General features: G+C 48.1%; 1 long non-coding RNA gene across 2 annotated transcripts in view; it reads right to left on the reverse strand.

The window, feature by feature from the left end:
* The window catches only part of LOC122182520, a 111,392-nt gene that overhangs the window by 68,627 nt on the left and 28,747 nt on the right, over window positions 1-14,018 (reverse strand). Inside the window, exon 4 of one of the 2 annotated variants that reach the window (XR_006179842.1) lies at window positions 10,288-10,434. The exons of the other annotated variant lie outside the window; for it this stretch is intronic. This is a non-coding gene — a long non-coding RNA (uncharacterized LOC122182520). The remainder of the gene's footprint in view (window positions 1-10,287; window positions 10,435-14,018) is intronic. 2 annotated transcript variants of the gene reach the window in all.

The raw sequence follows: 14,018 nt of genomic DNA on the forward strand, positions 1-14,018 counted from the left end.
AGAGAGAACATCCACAGCTGCTGCCCCAGCAGCTGTCAGGCTATGCCACAAAGCCTTTGCTGAGGAGGTCTCCAGGAAAAGAAAGGGAATGACTGAGCATAGGGACTGCGTATGGGCAGCACGCACTGAGCTCCGCTGACCTACGTACTGAGCAGCACATCTGCTCTATCTCTGCATGCAGAACAGCACACCGCCCCCTTCAGACGAAGCTCGGCCTCGTGCTGCAAAAACAAAGACAGGTGCTCAAGGCCAAAGCTTCTCCTTTTTTCCTCAACAGCTCTGAAACACCAACCATACCTCAGCATCTGGCTGGGCAGCCTGGCTTGGGCTGTTCATCGCTTGCCAAGGAGACTGATTGACAGATTAGATCAGACACACCAATGATGGGCTGGGACATCTTGAAGCTCCATTTCAGGCCGCCTGCCGTTGCTGTTTGCAGCATTAATCCCCAGTGACAGAAGGCTCCCCAATATGCATAAACCAGCTGTGCTGCACTGCCAGTAGGACAACGTGTCATATGTGCTAAGGGAGCAGGAAGGGCTTCTAAGATGCCTTAGTGTATGCTAGGGCAAAATATCCCAGTAAGAAACTCTGCCACTGTTGTGGGAAAGGCTGAAATTGCTCACAGAAAGTTCAAAGTAGAATAGAGAAGCCCCAGGCTGGGGAAGGGAGAGCTGAAGCCTCCCTCAAGATGGCCTATATGTAACTCATCACAAAGCTTCCTATCAGGTGGAGATTTATAAAGCATTTTCCCACCACTAGGAGATCTCTAAATTCTGCAGAATGAATGCCAAAGAGCAGTGACAACATTAAGCCTTGATTGGGAAGGGTCACCTCCTGCACTGGCTGCATCGTGTCTGCAGCCATCCATCAGCCCTGCTGTTCGCTTGCTGGCTGAGGCGACAGCCCCCGCTTCTCCCTCTTCTCCCGCATTCCAGCGTGACCTCTGCCTGATCTCCACTTGAAATGCTCCGTCTGCAGCCCCTCTCCCTTCCCTGGTGGCACATATCCCCACTGCTCCTGCCACAAAGCTATGAATCATGATAGAATAATAAGCCCGTTTATGAGCTGCACACAAGCCCAAAGGACCGAAGAGCGGAATAAATCGCTACAAAGCTCTCTAAGCCGATTTATTCATTCAACAGGTTTGTGCTTTCACTCCAGCCTCCTCTAACCGGTGTCCAAACAACGTGCAGTGCAACAGGACAAACAGCAACCTTCTTTCAAGAGGTTCGTTACTTTTGTCTTTTCAAGATCAAGAGATGAACTGACTTGTAAAGGCTCTGAGTCCCAGCGTGACAGCTGAACGCATCACTGCTCTCCCCGAGTCTCAGGCTCGCAGTAAGGCCTGCAGCAGTGTGCAGTATGTCAATGAGCTGCTAACAGAGGTGGACGGCACACAGCTCCACCAGGGAGAGATACTGCCTAACCCCCAGGGTCCTCTTGTCCTCAGAATGGTGGACAAGGATTTAGTAATGGGCCTCTCTAGAGGTAGGAAGACTTTCACAGTTGAACACAGCTGTGTACTGACTGGTACAATCAGTATCAATAAATAAAAGGAGCTTTGCCCTTCACAACACTCTGTGCAGTTATCTGTTCTTCCAGATACCGCTGCAGCCATATGGCAGCTCAGAATCACTCCTCTTATCTCACAAAGAGGAAAATGAGGCAAGGCAGGCTGCAAACACTTTCCGAAGTTCGCCCTTCGGGGTAGAAGCATCCCACCATCACAGCGGCCATCGCAGAGGCTTCCTGATGTCAGTCAGGGCAACAAAACTGCAGGAGCACAAAGCCAGCTCCCTGTATGCATCACAGTCTCTGCCCCCACCATCAACTTGGACATGATAAACAGGACAGACATCCTAAAGGAGCACATCAACCCAGCAATGAGCTTTTGATTGCTGATGGTTGTGTATGCCCTTCTTTCCCACCTCCCAGACCTCGAGAAAAAGTGATGTGCCTTCTTCTTGGAGCCCCAAGAAAGGGGGCAGGCTGAAGCTGGGTGTTAGGAAAAGGTTCTTCAGTGAGGGGTGGCTGGGCATGGAGCAGGCCCCCCAGGAGAGGTGTCATGGCACCAAGCCTGTCAGAGCCTGAGAAGTGCTTGGACAATGATCTCTTTTTTGGGCTGTTCTATGTGGATCTAGGGGTTGGATTCGATCCTTGTGGGTACCTCCCAGCTCCAGCTGGTCTATGATTCTATGATATTTTGCCAGGCCTGTTATTCAGGCTTACCCATTGCCAGGCTTTTTAAGATGCTAGTAGGAAAGTTTTATTTCTTTAGTTTTTTCAACTTCTTCACATCTCACGTACAGAGAATTTGGAAGACATTCAGTCGTTCAGGATTTCCCATGTGAGCAGTCCCCTCAGAAATTGTACCCAACTACTCAAGCCGAGTTTCTCCGTTACGGCCACCCCAATAGAAAGAGTGACCTAGTCAAACACACACGACCTGGCAACTAGAGATCCTGGATCTGTCACTGTCTTCCCCTGAATTATCTGCCTGGTTTGGGTGACAAGGTTTTCTCATCTGTAAGAAGTAGGTAGCAATCACCCCTTAAATGTTCATCTGTTACTTAGATTACAGCACACCCACGGGGGTCATACCTGAGGCACGCAGGTAGAAGTGGAATTTTTAGGAAAAAAATAGCCCTCTATACTAATTCAACAACACAACCCACTGAACGCTCATGCTGGGACACAGGAGAGGGACAGGGTTGCATGACAGCATACACTGCTCTCCCAGAGCCCCTCTGTACTGCTAGGTGCTACACAAATGCAGAAGTTTCTCTTATAGATGCTTTGGGTAGGAAATATGAAGGAGAAGGAAACAGCTAAAAGAAAAAGACACAAGCAAAAACATCTATTAGCAAGTATCTTATTAAGTAACTGTAAATTGAAGGCACTACGGATGAGACATCAAGAGATCTCTCACAGCCCTTGCTGTTACTGTTTCACAGGGGCGAAAAGGAAGCCTTGAGGACGGTAAGTTGAGTCCTTGATTCATTAGTCCCTATAAAATCCCCAAAGCAGTACAGCCAGACAGAAAGCAGCAAATCAAACTGCAAGCAGCATCTCTCTGATCCGGGGTGGGGTTTACCCTTTGGGAGGCAGCTGACTACTTTCACTGATGTACTCTGCACCAAATCCACGAGATTTTCTGAAATCTCGCTGCACAACAGTTGGCTTTCCTACTGCGTTGCCCTCATGCTGAGAGTATCCCCAATTTATCTCCGTGGGGATGAAAGGAACTGGGAGGAAGGCATTCAGTTTGTGCTGAAATTAATCCCTCTTTGCTTTCAGAACAGCCCAGGAATCACTCAGCTGCATTTTCGTTCATGGCTAAATGCTGGTGGAGGGTGTAATATGTGGCTTAAAGGAACAGCTTGCTGTGAACACACAAACCGCCAGGCTCACGTTGCCTTTCTTTTGCAACACGACTCAAAGACACTGGGCTTTGAAGGGCTTTTACAAACCCCTTTCCTTTAGATAATTAAAAGCTGATTATTTTCGCAACACAAGATGGAATCACGTTTACTGCCTGATGGAGCCAGAGCAGGGGAGGAGAGGCACACATTGTGATGATGATCACTAGAGGATGAACAGCCTGCAAAAACTGTGGAGGAGGAACAGAAATTGCAAAGGAAGGAGATGCTGCAAGTGAATGGAGGAGCTATTCTATGCCTGCAGGGGTGTAAATTTCTGCAAAGTGCTTGCTTCAAGATCAGGGCTGAGGTCCATTTAGCAGAGCAGTGGGGGAGAATCCAAGAACCAAATTAGTAAGGACAATGAATTCCTCTGTGCCCTCGGTGCAGGCTTGACTCAGCACCCATTGCAGGCATTGGAAATCTTTCAAATGACTGTAATGACCCTTAAAGATTGCCAGCCAGGCTTGGATTAAGAACCATTAGGAGCCATCCAGGACTGAACAAAAGACGAACTTTACAAAAGTATCCCGCATGAACTGAAACCTCTCCAGCTCAGTGGGGAACAGGGCAAAGCCTTCTGCGGGAGTGCAGGTGAAGCTGCCAGGCAAGATACAATGCAGTTTGAAAAAAGAAAGCTGGCTTCATCAATTACATGATTCGTCATGTGTCTGCAAGAAGAACAACACCATGACACCACCCATGCCAACATGTGCAGCTTGCTGTGCATTTGGTTAAGGGCAGCATAGGCAGAGGCAGGTGCCCTCGTGTGCCTTGGGTGGGAAGACTCAGTGCAGACCACCATGGCAGCAGGGCTGCTCCACGGCCAGGCACAGGACTGCAGGCAGCCCCAGCAGGGCCTTCCTGCCAACCAGCAAGGGCTGCAGCCAGAGCTCTGGGAGAGCACCCAGTGCTTCATGCCAAGGATGTGAACTCACGGCATGTCAGTGTGATGTGTCACGGGCTATGAGCTCACGTCTGCCCCGTGCTGCAGCCCAGCCAGGAACGTGTCTGCTCAGCACCATGCTATGGGGACTTGCCAATGCCTGCGCAGCTCAGAAAATAGGCAATTTGAATTTGTCCCTTGCTTGTCTTCAAGAATGGCAGCCTCAGAGTGATCACAATGCACTTACAGAAAGGTGGTTGTTTTTTTTTTTTTTAATGAAATAAAACTGCATAGCTGTTCCAACAGTGATTTCAACAGCAGGCAGGAAGTTTGGTGCATTCAAGAATCCTTTGAAATTAAGAATCAAGAGCCTACATCATCACTAGCGCTTTGGGACACTTTCTGTAAGAGTTCACAGAGTGCTTTTAAACAAGGGACTCAGTCTCCTGAAGGCATTTTGCTGCCAGAGAGGTGCTACTGTGGCTTGCACAGCCAGGTGGCTTCAAACTGGCTCCAAATAATAGCAACGCAGAGGCTAATCCAACATTTCACCACATTCAATATCAACTGTTTTCCTCCTCATTTTCACAGGCAGAATAACCACTTAGATCCAGTTTCACATCAATAAATTGCCAAGATAATAGGACAGATGAAAAGAAGAAGGGCTGACTAGCAGCAAAACGTAATAAAAAGGTGCTTGACTGCGCAAGTCAGTACTGGCCTCAGTGTCAGCAGCACAATTAGTCCTCCCCTCGCAGGCCGCATGGTTTGGTGTTGCATTTGACAGACAAATCAATCCTCCCCTTCTTCTAAGCGCTGTCTAATGAATAAATCAGCAAGGTCACTGGTGCTGCCGCTTCGCCCTTTCCCTGCCTGCCAGCTGGAGCTGGACCTGCTGCCTGGCTCCATCTGCCGTGCTTCCTACTGGATCCAAGCGTCCTGGGGAGCGAGACTGTGTGGTTAAAACACAAGCCTGGGCAACAAAATTCTTTGGGCTTACTCCCTTGCCATCTCAGGCAAGTCATGTCAATCCTTCAGACTGAACTGTGCACTCAGAGAATCACTAAGGTTAGAAAAGACCTGTAAGACCATCTTGTACAAGCCTGCACCTACCACCAGTACTGCTCACTGAACCGCATCCCTAAGTACCACATCTATGTGTTTTTTGAGTAGCTCCAGGGGAAGTGAGCCCACCGCCTCTCTGGGCACACAGATGTGGGTTTGGAGCTCCCTCACACTGGCCAATCGACCCCAGGCAAGGGGGAAGGAGCTCTTGCTGCCATCAGCCCTTTCCCTGACAGTCACCTCCAACCATAGCCCTCCTGCCTGCCCGCAGCCTCTGGCACAGCAGGCCCACAGCTTTGCTGGAGAGCCCAAATTAATGTGCTACTGCTCTATCAACCAACTGTTATAATGATCTGGTCTTGCGCATGCAAGGGGGCCCTGAGCTAATTAACGCAACAATAGCAGTAATTTACTCAGCACCAAGAATGTATTAAGTGTTTTCAAAATAGAAAGACAAGACTGCTGTCCTCAAGTACTCAGTCTAAATGGAGAGGAGAGGGAGATGGGAAAACAAGCACAGAGGGGTTGGTTGAGAATGGTGACATGTCTGAGACTGCGACAAGAACCTTGTTGTAAACCTGTTGTCAAGCTGCCATCCTGCCCTGCAGGAAGTTTGGCTGTGCTTTTCCTCCTCTCCGTAGTCCCCAGGCAACGTAAATGCTGTCCCTCACTCGTCTGTCATGACTAGAGCCTTCAGCTTCTGGAGTGATTCTGACTGGACTAACTGGCAAATGCTTTCCTCAAGGCTATTCCTATGGAAGATTTGCCCTAGAACTCCATGTTAGGCCTCACATCCCATCTCCACATTGCTGAGCTCCCCTGAAATCCCAGAGCAGCAAACGCTTTTCAAAAGCCCACAGAAAGTGCTTCCCTCAGTTTAAGCCAAAGCCCAACATAAGGAGGAGCCATAGAAGTGACTGGGAGAAGAGAAGCCCTCTCAAAGCAAGAGGATGCCAAGCAGGCCGAGGTGTGTACTGAACTGCTGTGATGACACATTGCTTACAAGGCCTGAAAAAATCCACTGAGGAGAGCCTACCCCCCCCAACCACAGCCTCCTGTTAGAATGGCATGAAGCTCCTGAGCCCTAGGCTGCAGTCACACACAGGAGAACCCTGAATGCAATGCAGTGGGGGCTAAGGAGCAGTGGTCGCTCATTCAGCACAGGAGGAACGCTTCCTTGGAGTGCAGCTCACCTAGCACATTGCTGAGCCCAGGAGCTGGAAGGACAGCTGCTGCCCATCGAGTGGCTGCTGGCCACCACAGCCATCGAATCTGCAGAAGAGAATCCCCGTACAATAATGAGAGATGACTAACTGGTAGGCCATTGGTGCAGGTATTAATTACAAATACAGCTTTCTGCCACGCAGGCTGTGACAGGCATCCTCGTAATCCTATGAACAACGAGTTCAACTGCCTCCTTCCATCAAATTGATGAGATGAGAAGCACGCAGTCCTCTGGGCTGGCGTGAATCACTGAAACAGACACCTCGAGGGAGGGATGCAACTGTGTGGTGACAGCACCTAATCTGTTCAGGCAGGAATGAGGGTGGCTATACCCAGCCTAAAACAGAAGAGAGAAGAGAAACAAGGCAATGAGCACCAAAATTCCTCCCTGCTACTAGTTTCCTAAAATCACAGGGGAGGAATGAGATGCAGATCTCTATTAGCCCAGCAATGGGCCCTAATGCACTGTGATCCTCTCAAGTGACTCCGATGCCTAAGGCACCTTAGGGACTTAGATCCCATCATAAAAATAGCCCCCCTACTGGCCATTTCCACCCTCCTCACTGAAGTCCACGTCGCAGGGGTTGAGGCTGTTGTAGGGACAGAGCAAGGTGCTGTGAAGAGCCTGTTGGACTTTGCACAGCTCCACGTGCTGCAACATGTATCCTGTCCTTCTTCCCACAGCAGAGGAAGCAGAAGGGCTGTGAGAGATGTCCTGCAGCAGCAGCTTCCCCTCACCGCTCCCCTCCTCACGCCCAGCACAGAGTTAACGACATGTGGACCTCAGTGTGCCAAGATGTACAAAAGCTGCTGCCTTTTCCTGCTGGTCTGTTGGAACGGGCAACAGTTCTCCCCTCCCTGCTCTCCCTCGCTGCCTTTTGTAGTCGGCTGTGTACACAGGTACTCAATGATGGTTGGGTTGTAAATCTAGTTCTAAGACAGTAAAAATTCAGCTTTCTAAAAAAACATCCATTGTCAGCGAGTCTGTGGTTTTGCAAGCAGCAGGGTTATTAAATGTTGCTGTCAGAACAGCTTTATTTGACTGCATCAGCTTTTGTAGATATAAGTGAAATGGAATTTAGTGCAGCTTGGAATTGCCACCAACACTGTGCAGCTCAGGAATACAGGCAGTGGCCACTGCCTTCTGGGCCATTTGCATGCTCACCAGGCCAGCTGCACACCAACACGAAGAAGACCCCAGTCTAAGGGTGAAACTAAGCTTTAAGTGGCTTTATTCTGTATTTAACTTGAGAAACAGACTTCTCCAATCTGAAGCTCTCTAAGGAGAGCTATGGAGCAGCAAGGACCAGCTTTCCCCTACGGGTAAACACTACTGGAGTCCCAAGCTGAGTAATGACCAAATCTCCAGGTCCTGTCCCCACAGCACTGGGCCCAGGGGCAAGAGCAGGGCCTGGGGAAAGCCCTAAAAAAGCCACCTCACTGCTTAGATATGAGACTGACAGCCAGGTCCTCCCAAGCTGCAAAGGCCAAGAGGTGATATGAGAGACCAGGGTGCAAGAGGACCGCTGGCAGCAGCACAAACTACTGGGCTAAGCCAGGTGAGTGAATCAGGCTCTGCATATGGAGGTGCCAAAACTCTTTAGGGTTTCTGCAGAAAGGCAAAGAAGATGAGTCTAAATGTGGAGAGGGCAAGAGAGAAGAAAAAGGACTAAGTAAACAGTAAGCAATGTGGACAGCCCTTCTTAGTGGTTCACACTTCACACAGCCGAGTAGAGGACGGCTTCCCAGCAGGGCAGGGCATATTCAGCAAAACTCCTATCTTTCTGTTTTTATGAGGTTAAGATTTCCAATGCTGCTTGAGGGAATATTCAGTTCCTCTTTAAATTAATATGAATCCAGCACTGAAACCCCTATGGTAACTTGGTAAATCTCTGCTTTAATATAGAGCCTCGATGTAATTAATATTAGATTGTGGAGCTCTGGGATGCGCTGCAAAGAGGTTGCAGGAGCAGCTCTGGCATTTTTGTGAAGGCCTTTAGGCTGAATAATATGGAAATTGCATGGGACAAGCACAGCAGCACCACAGCTTCAGTAGGACACCGCCTGCCCCAGGACAGCTCACAGAGGAGGGCTTCAGCCCAGAGTCCCCATGTCCCTGAGGGCCCAGGCACTAATCCTGACTACTCTCAGCAGCCCATTGTCAGAAGCCTGACACGCTTCCTGTGGGAATGCACCCCTCACCTAGGAAACCTCTGAAGGTAGGAAAAACAAAAAGTTGGTGATTTTACAGAAAGAGAGCCTCAGTGCATCCTCCTGCTGCGTCGGTCCTACAATTAACACAGGCTGTGAGCTCTCTGTCCAAAGCTTTCTGGAGGCACAGTGGACCTACGCAGCCACACGGCCCTGTAAGCTGCACATTCAAAAGCTGAACTACAGAACTCAGCTTCATGTTTCTCTCTTGTTGGCGTCCAAGTATGGGCAGCCCCTCAGCACAGGGGGACTGGGACACCCCTTGGGCAAGGCCTGTGCTATGTGAATCAGTCTGAATGCTGAGTAAGGTGCTTTCACGTGCCTTTTGGCACTGCAGGTTACAATCACCATAGCCAAAGGTTGCCTTAAATGAACAGAAAATAGGACATAGAGAGGCAGCAAAACAGTGAGAAGTGGATGAGGAGAGCCCAGGAAGTAGATATTTCTAGCTTCTACATAAACCTGACAGGGAATATTAGTCTTAAATAAATGTTGCCACCAAGCCAGTTGGCAATCTGCCTGGCCAATTTTCCTGTCACCTTGCCAGTAGCTGGGGAGACAGCTGAATATGCCAAGAGTACTTTTTAATGGCCAAGAATAGGGCTTGCTGCACAGGCCCAGACACTTTGTACATACCCAAGTGCACCAACTTATCTCAGGCTCGCTCGTCTTACGCAGCTCTTACAGCAGAACCACACAGGCACCAGAATGCTTTCCCAATATAGCTCCCAATATACCTCAGTGGAATCAAAAGAAAGAAAAAAAACCCACACATGCATGTATGCAGGATTCTGCCTGATCTGGGAGTCAGCATAAAATGCCCCTATCATCTACGCAGACAGCTCTCAGCCCAAGTCTGGACATATTTTTATCGTGGGTGTGAGAAGCCATACCCTGCTTCCTCCCATCCCAGTTGCTTCCATCCTGGTAGCCTTCCAAAGCCTTTTTATGGCTTCCCTAAGAGACGCAGAAATTGTCTTACAAGTGGCCACAGAAAGCTCTCACAACATCTCAGCACGAAGAACTATGCAAAAAGCCCTGAGTACACCCAGACAAGAGAGACCAGTGAGAACTCAGCAATGCAGACTGTGTTTGGAGGGTGGAACTGTCAGCACAGTCACTGCGACTCAGCCTAGCTATCTCCCAGGCTAACTGGAGCAGACAAGCACTACTTTGTGTCTCTACTTGCAGAACTTCTTATTTATATCAGCCCAATCTTGCTAATCTTGTGTTAAACACTGTGAAAAGCAGACACTTTTTGTTTTTAGCCAAGTGAATGGGGATACCAGTACTTACAGCTTAACTCTGACAGCTAACCTGGGAGGGAACTGGTTTTAACCGCTCAAAAACAGAGCACAGCGAGATTCTGCTAAGCACTCCACTCTGGCTTCACTCTGCTGTTATGGAAGTCAAGCAAATAAGCCAACTTCAGGAGGAGCGCATTAAGGCTTCTCTACAAATCCAAGCCAGTTTTCTTACCTTTTGCTTTCTTCAACTTGCTCTGTCCTGAACACAAACCCATCTTGCCAGTGTGACAACCGCTGTCACCAGGCTTTACTCCCCAAGCTGATAAGAAGGGTTAAGAAGAAAACAGCAGTTTTGGCATTTGCATTTTTGGATTCTAGCCTGGAAATAAAGGAATATAGAAAAGCACTTGTAAAAATATAAAGACAATGTGCTCACATCATGCTTCTATTGACTTTGAACAGTGTTATGCCTGGAGTGAAATGGCTCTGTCGGGTTTAAGCTTGTCCTCAGAAACGCATTCTTGTTTCTCAGCAATGCCATGGGAACTACATGGGCATCTCCAAGGAAGAATTTGGCCAACTATATTTAACAATTTAAAATTTCAGGGTTATTAGCAGAATACGGGCCAGAGTCCCATAAAAACAAAACAATCAGAAAAACAATGATATTCCAGAATGACTGTGAAACAGCTAACTGCACCCTCTCCTCTCATCAAGGCACACCAATTTGCAAAGCGATCAGCATGGGTATTGATTGAGACAAGGAAGAGGCAATATTTACCTAAGCACCTGTGCTTATGATGCTCAGGCCTACCAAACAGCCTGCCATCCTAGCAATCATATACAGTGGGAGAGAATTCTCTGTCATTTCAGCCTTTAAAAGAGCCATGAAGCAGTAGATAGCATCAGCAAAAGGATGCATTTTGGCAGCATGGGAATAAGCCATTTTGTGTTAGAGCCAGAGCCTTCTGTTTTGGGTCACATTGACTCAAATGAGCTGTTACAAACAAACAAACAAAAAAAAAACTCCCTCGCAGTCGCATGTGTTCTCTTCCCCCCGTCGCTGCACTCTCCCTTGAAAATCTCTCTATCTAAGACCACAGTGGGGATTTCTCTCCCAACCTTCTCAAAGAAGAACGCACAGAGCTTCATGAGAACCTCACACTCCTCTTCCCACACTGGTGTGACTTTTCTCCCACGGTCCCCAGCTTGTGAAGGCAGTACGGGTGTTGTGAACAGCAGAGGAGTGGTTTGTGCTTATTCTGGAAGATGCCCAGCCCTCCACTCACACTGTCTCTTCAGCCCTTCCTCACCAAACACCCGTACTCCCACATCCCAACCCTAAATCAAGTTGTTTGGCAGCTAATTCCAGGCATTAAAGGGTAGCAGACATAAGGAATGCTGCTGCGACTATGAACAGAGATCTGCAACATCAGGAACCAGTTTAAAGGCCTGAACCATCTCTCAAAGCAAACAGTGACGGGTCCAGAGCATGGTTTCCTGGCTGTACTGAATAGCATTTTCCAGGAAAATGTAGCTATTGTGTGAGCTGTCACCCACTGCAAACGTAGGGAGGTGTATCCAGATTAAAATATTATTAACTCACAACAGGGCACACTTTGGCAACAGAGATCTGTTTGCATAGAAATGCTCCTGTGCCGAATGGCATCTCCTCACTGCTGAGCAAGCAAATCTGAACCCCACTGAGTTTTTATCCCAAGGCAAGCAAGTCCTCGAAAGATGCTCCCTGCCCAATAAGGATCATTAAGACATTTTCCATGTCACTAAGTGACATTTGTAGGTCAGTGACAAAAAAACACACACAGCCAATCCACTGCTCAGAAAAATGCCCCTGGAAAGGAAGCCCAGAAGAGAAGATACGAAAAACAGCTCTAAAAAGTTCTCCTGTCTTTTCCTTCTGTCAGCTTGTGGAGCTTGTGACTTCAGCTTGAGTGGCAAGCAGCACCTCTTCCTGCTCTTTGCATGCATGACCTCATTATCACCTTTAAAATTAAATTTGGCCTAATTTAATAACCAGATATGGACCTATGGATGTGTTACAGGACATCCCTACACCTGCCTGCCTCATTTGCCCTCCACTACCACAGAGCTGGCCCATGCACATCTCAGCATGTCTGAGCAGAGAGCCAGCTCACAGACAACGCAGCATTTTGAAGCCCCAGGAAAGGTGTTAGGCTTCATCCCCTACCTTTTAGCACATGTCAGCCTTTCAGGGGAAGGGCTGAGTTCTTCTTGGACTTCAGCCTCAGCTGCAATGAACAGTGCTACCGTAGCATGTGGGCCAGCTGGGCCAGAGGAAGTGGCACAGAGCTGGTGCACAGCAATATCAACACCCACCAATTTAGGCACTGCTTGGTGCAGGTATATCTGGAATCACAGTGCTGCTCTGGCAGCAGCTGAGCGCCCACAGATTTCAGGCACGATGTGTAGCAATAATGCAGTTCACGTGACGATCAACTCAGCGCATGAGGAGCTGCCAGCACCCTCAGCAGGCATGGCTAGGGCACGCTTCTCCTTCCCAGCCCTCTGCAATATCCTTTTGAAAAACTGCCTCCCGAGCTAATGCTTTGCCAGAGCTAAAGGCTGTTCTGAATCATCTCAAAAACAGCATTTCAGCTGCTCGTGAGTTACAGATGATGGAAAACATATTTTAGGGCAGGGGGGAACAACAATGAAAGAATCCTCTAGCCAGAAAGCATGGCTGGTGCTTGAAATTTGGCACATGGGCTGTCAATGAGGAGTCTGCGCTGTCCTAAATTGGAAGAAAGTTGGCTTTGATTTAACAAAGTTAAAATTGCATACTTAGCATGCACTGGAGCAGAAGCCTTCGTGCAGCCTTAACTTTGCATTAGCATATTCTTTTTCATTTAATTAGGTGTTGCAAATTGTTTTTCTGTTAATTATTTCAGTTATGGACATGATTATTTTCCCTTTCGGAAGGCAGAATATTTCAGGGGGGTTAATAATCCTGCAAACTCTCCTTTCTTAAACTGTTCATTGCTGCTGATCAGGTTCCACCTGCTTTTGTTAGGCTGCAGGCCTCCAGCTCGCTTATAATTGGAAACATCCTGTACCACATATCTCCAGAAGCAGTGATATGAGATCCCAGATGGTAGCACTCTCTTTCTTCCACACGTACAAAAAGGCCCACCGACAGCTATTGTTTAAAGGAGATTTGTGTATGCAGACATGGCAGGTGATCTGATCTGCTTTGTATTAGGGATGGATGAATCAGATGGAAAAGAAACAGAGAAGGCTGTATGAGAACCAGGGACTGGCATCTGGAGGCTTCATTGCCAGCACTGCCACAGAACTGTTACAGAACCGTTAAACCTCTCCATCCCAGCCTTCCTCCCCTGAAATGGGCTGATTGTAGACAGTGCCTATCTGGAAAATGCCTAATGGGCATCAGTTCATATTTGGAAATGCCAAGATCCTCAGAGGGAAGGTACAATATAAATGCAAAGCAGTTGCACTGCTGCTCAATGAACTGCTAGCAGCCTGCTCTGATCTCACGTGAACTGTCTGCTCATGTACCTGAACCAAGCCCAGGCCACTTATCTTTGCAAAGGGTTAGGATGAATAACAGTCCTAACCAAAAAGCCATCCAAGGGAGTCCCCATGAATCTTCCAAGAAGTGTATTGCCCTCCTCCTTACCATTAGCACACAGAAGCAAGCTCCATTATGCAATAAAGGACTGCTCAGCAAAGCAGAATGAGTTGAAGGCAATATCCAGACTAAATATGCATGAAGTTCTTGCACTATAACTTATTCAAACATTTCACATCTGCAAAACTGGGCAGGGAATCTCAGACAGAGCATCTCCGCCTCTGTCCCACAGTACTCTTGTATATCTTCCTGCAAAACCTCAGTTTTGACCTCCTGGCTGGTTTTATTCCTGCAACCTGAGACCATTCAAAACCTCTTCAAGAAATCAAAAA

This window comes from Lagopus leucura, unplaced genomic scaffold (assembly GCF_019238085.1).
Source record: "Lagopus leucura isolate 7727_CA_CO unplaced genomic scaffold, USGS_WTPT01 Super-Scaffold_100015, whole genome shotgun sequence".
Lineage (NCBI taxonomy): Eukaryota > Metazoa > Chordata > Aves > Galliformes > Phasianidae > Lagopus > Lagopus leucura.